At 39.5% G+C, this 5559-nt stretch overlaps 1 pseudogene; it reads right to left on the bottom strand.

The window, feature by feature from the left end:
* Positions 1-950: 950 nt before the first annotated feature.
* LOC108538518 (MICOS complex subunit MIC19 pseudogene) lies at positions 951-2168 on the bottom strand (annotated as a pseudogene).
* Between the last annotated feature and the right edge of the window lie 3391 nt (positions 2169-5559).

Raw genomic sequence — 5559 nt, 5'->3', positions numbered from 1 at the left:
CCATCAGATCCAGAAGAGCATTTCCTGTGCCAGGATGGGCTAGACTCATGTCCCAAAGACATGGGCAGCCATTGCATGGCATCAAGCAGAAAAATGACACCCTCAGATTCTCTGCTTAGGAAGATCACTCTAACAAAAGTGAAGATGAGCTGTCAGAGGCGGCGTCTGGCGCTAAGTGGGCTCCAATGGGGGACGGTTGGCACTGTTTATTAAATCATTTGCCTCTTGTTGATTGGGATAACACATTTGTTCTCTTTAGGGGGTACTTTTTAGACGTTCTTTATCAGAAAATATATTTTTTATTGGTAGTGAGTGAAGTAAAGATGTCAGTACTCACGAAAGAGGTTATATAAGCCAAGGTTGCCTTTATATTGACAAAAATACCTTATTTCACTTCTGATCATACACATGACTTCTGTAAAGGAGGTACATCATCTCTCCTTTTTGTCTCCTTGCTTGCATGATCACCAAAAGCTAAAATGAAATCACTTTTATGTAATCAAAGGAAAAAAGAAAAAGCAAGAAAACCAGCATGCCACAGCCCAGACAGTTCCACCCAGCACTGCTGCCCGAGAGCTATGCTTTCTGGCTCTCTCCTCTCCACACTCCAATTACTTTAGCCCCACACCCCCAACCCACCCCATCCCACTTTCTTAGGGTGGTGGTTCACCAAGTGATGGGGCTTGCTTAGAAGAGAAACATTTTATGGTCGGTAGAAGTTGAATAGAAAGTACCAAAAGGTGGAGAGGGCTGCCCTTCTCTTTTAATCATCATAAGAAGGGTTTACTAATACTGAAGAGCATCTGCATCCGTTGATGACTGATCCTGATCTAAGGTTTTGGCCACCCTTCGAATTGCTGCCAATCAAAATGCAATATGATTCTGTTGAATCCATTCTTCGTTGTCTCTCCTGAGTGCTCTTCTCATTAGTGCTCGTCTCTTTAAATGGGTTATTTTCTTACTAGGAAAAAAAAATATTCCCTCTCTGAAATTAAAGTTGAAGGTGTTTTGCTTGTTCTAAAAGTTTTTAATACTTTTTCCTCAAGCATGCTCTGTTTGGCATGATTGACGTAGTGCATATACCGGCTGGCCAGAGTGGAGCATTTGAAGGTCTGGTGGGTGTTCTCGTAGTAAGGCTGAAGAATTTTGGCCTGCAAGTCAGCATAGACTGGATGAGACTCATACACTTGAACTGTGCTTCCACTCTTCAGCAACTTTCTGATATTGTTCAGTGGTAAATCTGCAGAACTATGAGTTCCTCTCCTCCAGTCTAGCCAGCTCCACTTTGCACAATGCAACCCACTTCTTTAGCATGCGGTCCTTCTCGTTCAGCTGCCTAGCCAGGTGCATTGCCTTAGCGCCTTCCTCCTGGCTTGATATCCTCTCTTGAAGGATGGGTCTGGTTAATTGCCCATTGGCAGCAGCCCTCTCTCTCTCCAGCTCTGTGGCTTGCTTTAGTCATTTCTGATCTGCAGTTTGTTCCTTGACTTGCTCCAATGTCAGCTGATCAGCTACTCTTCTTTTCAATTCTTCATCAGAAACCAAGGCATCATAAGCACCAGAACACCACTGAGACTTTGAACCAGATGGAGAGGATTCCTTCATTAAATCAATCACATGTTCTGAAAGCCCAATGCCCTTCACCACGGTGATGGGTGACGTTCTCATTCTTGTCCACCTCGAAGGTGACCCAATGGGTGCTCAAGGTCCCACCCGTGGCTCCTGTTCCTGTTCCCGCAGAGACCTAGAGCAGAACCATGAGCACTTCAGTTCCCCTGTGCCCACAGTCACATGAAGGGGCCTGGGTTATTTTCCCACAGAGCAGGAGCAAAGCCACGACCTAGGAGATACTTTTCAAGTGAGCTTTGTCTTCCTGAGGCAGTATGTACATTGTGTAATGCGTTGTAAATGATGTTATTGGCAGTCTACTCATCCAATTCTGAATAATGTCAGAATTTAACATCTGAGAAACAGCTCATGACCATTGATGTTGCTATAAACACACCTGGGGTTAAGGCACTGCGGGTCTGATTCCTTGCTAAGTCTATGGTGGTGAAGACTGTCTGCAATTCAGATTGGCATTTTAAGTACTCGACTGTTTTTAGGAAAAGGGAGGACAGTCGGACTGTTTTTAGAAAGAGGGAGGACAGTTGACTTATCACCGTCATTACACATGATGGTAACCTAAACTGGTCACCTGCCTCCTGCCAGTCACAAGAGTAACACTTGAGGCACAGGCCTGAAGCAGAACAAACCCACACAGACCCAACTCCAGGTGGAAGCCGACGGCCTAGAAATGCCACAGTTATTTTTTTGTCTCCTGGTGACGCTACACAGCTTTGCTTTGCTATTAATAAAAGAGAACTGGTTTTGGCTGCCAACTTTTAAAAATTTTAAGATTAAAATTGAATTCCATCTGCCAGAGCTTTGCTTATAGTACAGGAGAGACAAGCGTGGTAAGGTCATTTGTTTTTCCTAATGTTCATGCGACATGAGTTTACAGCATTGAGCATCTTGATCACCAATTAGCTTGCAAACATTCATCATATTTTACCAATAGTCTCTCCAAGAGAGGCATGTACTCTGATCCATAGATGAGTCACTGGCCATCTCTGATACACAAACAAGAAAGTCAAACATGAATGCTACCTGTTTCCTTGTGAATCACTCCACAATCAAGTAACTGCTAGTGTGAAAAAACCACAACATACTCAAAATCCTTCCACCCATGACCTAAGATTTATTTGTACAAGTCTGCTTAATTTTTATAATATACCCATGCCTTAATGCCAATCATGACATTATTTTGAAAGTTCTCCTTTTCTGGTCTTTGTTTCTTTTTTCTCTCTTTTTTTTTTCTTACTTTGGTTATCACTTAAAAGTGGCCACATTTATTCAGAGGCATTCTGCAAATGTGTATCAAGTGTTTTTAAAAATATTTTAGCACTGTGATAAGTATTATAAATGTAGCAAAGAAATGCAAAATTTTTAGTGAAAAAAGATACCTATGCATGTTGAAAAGATCCAAAAGAGATGTGAAAAGATCTGTATGTGCTTTTGTTTTGCTCACTCTATTATTATTATTACATAGTTTATTAATGAGTACTACTACTAATGATAATATTTATTGAGTGCTTCTAGTGTCCTATAAATGTACAAATGCCTTACATCTTTTATGTTGTTTAATATTCCCAACAAATCTATGAAGTACTGAGTATTATTAGCCACAGTTTACAGATACGGAAACTACAATGTAAAGAAACAATATGACTTGTTCATGGCCACATAATTCAGACGTGGTAGAGCCTCTGATTCATGGACTCCGTGTTCTGTTCACTTACCCTTTTTGTGCTGCCACAGTGAATACAAAAATAAACGAAATACATACGCTGACCTCAAGAAAAGAAAATTCCAATTGTAGAGAGAAAACTATACATGCATAAAATACTGATATGTGATATGAGAAAATATAAGAGCTGCCATTAAGCCACTGCCAGGTAAATAGAACAGAGTCAATAAAAATTCAAAGGTGGGCACGATTCCACAAACTGGAGAAGCCCAAAAATCTTGATGGCTTTGGAGATTTTGAATTGATTATACATGGGTATAAAAGGATGAAGAATCCTGCAGGTCCTGGGAGGAAGAGGGCATGGCGTGAGAATGTCTGTGAAGAGCATTAAGAGAGTGAGTCAGCCAGTTTGGCTGGGGAAAGAGGGAAAGGATTGATAGACACAGGTCAGTTTGCAAAAGGTCTCTCATGTCAGGGCGTTTGCCTTCAGCCAATGGGAAAGCCAGATGGACACAGAAAGAGGCTTTCTGATGTCACTGAATGGGCAAGGGTTTCAGAGCGAAAAAGGCATAGACCCAATCCCATACTCTAGCTGTGACCTTAGGCAAATGACTTACTGTCTTGACACTTCACTTTCTATAAAATAGAAATCAAAATTAAAATATTTATCTTGCAGGGTATTTTGTGGATTAGAGATCATTTGCATGCAGTATATAACACTATGCTTGGCACATAGGAACTTGTCAGTAAACAGCAGCTCTCTCACTCATTTTATTAATACATTTGTCACATTGATTCCATTGTTTAAAATACTTTTGATCTTCTCATTGATAATTTCTGTCAGGCAGAGACTATGTATTCATTGCAAAAGAAAATCTGATTTGTTATTTTTTTTCAAATGTGAATTTACTTTTTCCTACTATAAATGTACCAAAAAATCATTCATAATCCAAGTACCCTCACATTAGCATTTGGTATGTTTTCTTTCATTTGCTTTTCAGTGGGTATTACACATTGTTCTATTACCCACGATCATAGTATTTCAATCATGAATACTCATCAATACATATTTCATATGTATCATACATACAAATCAATACCTATTTCTTGTCATTAACTTTTATTGATCTATTGGTTTTGTTAAATAATATTACAAGGATTGATAATGTATTTTACCAGATTCAATTCCAAATGGGTTTTAGTTGTTACAAAATATCAAATTTAACTCAGAGATTTTTCATATGAATGCAAAATAACCCACACATTTTTTTTAAATCCTATAAAGCACAAGTCACTGTTCTATTCCTCAAAGGGAGTTTCTAGACTAAAAAGCTACAGTTCCTGCCTTCACTCTCACAGAGCTTCCCACAGAAGATAAAATAAAGTTACAAATAAGGTTAAAAATAGTATAAAATGATGTCCTAGGGGACCTGAACACAATTTCAAGATGTTTCCAAAGCTGTTATTGCACCATTTTGCACATTATTGAATATCTTGTAGAGCATCCCAAAGTTATCTTAACTGACGGGATCATACTCAACTGAGTGTATAAATCCAAGCGGATATGCTAGAAACCTGTTACTTTATTTTATAGTCATTCTCCCTCCTTCTGGAATGAGAAAATATATGCACTTTCCCACTCATCCACTTTGCCTGTCATTTCTGGCCACTCCATGAACATTTTGTAACCTGTGAGAGTAAAAAAGCTTTGAAAAACAGGACCAAGTTCTGTTTTTAGGGATATACAATGTTGACAGAAATGTACTCCAGAGGAATTTAATGCAGTTTTTTTTGGTTCCGGGCACAGCTCCTTTAGTGTATCAGTAAATGAAAAATGAGCACGGGAAGCTCCTGACAGTAAGAGAGGATTGCAGAGAGCCCTTGCCTCCAAACCAACGATTGGATTCTACTGTACAAACAGAGAAATGTCTGTGAACTCCTCACCTTTGAAAGGTAAACACTGAGAAGGAAATACTCCTCCCACGTGCTTTGAAGCATTCACCTTGTAAAAGGAAAAAGGACTTATTTAAAGAGTTCTTCATGCAGAGAAAAGAGGAAGTTCTTTGAAGTCCAGGCTAATTTTGGGTCACCATGAAACCAGCCATCCTTCTATCTACAAGATCCCCTGACCCTGTGGACCAAAACAATAGAAACACAACCAGGTTATTTCATCAGTGTGAACAAAACTAAGAATAAAATCTCCAGGAAACGTTCAAAACCATAACCCCCAAGAGGCAGCTGTCTTTCACCCTTCTCTCTTCCCTTCTCAT

Source organism: Rhinopithecus bieti, unplaced genomic scaffold (genome assembly GCF_001698545.2).
Source record: "Rhinopithecus bieti isolate Rb0 unplaced genomic scaffold, ASM169854v2 scaffold_13900, whole genome shotgun sequence".
NCBI lineage: Eukaryota > Metazoa > Chordata > Mammalia > Primates > Cercopithecidae > Rhinopithecus > Rhinopithecus bieti.
The sequence above is the reverse complement of the archived record's forward strand: the minus strand, read 5'-3'. Positions and strand labels throughout refer to the sequence as shown.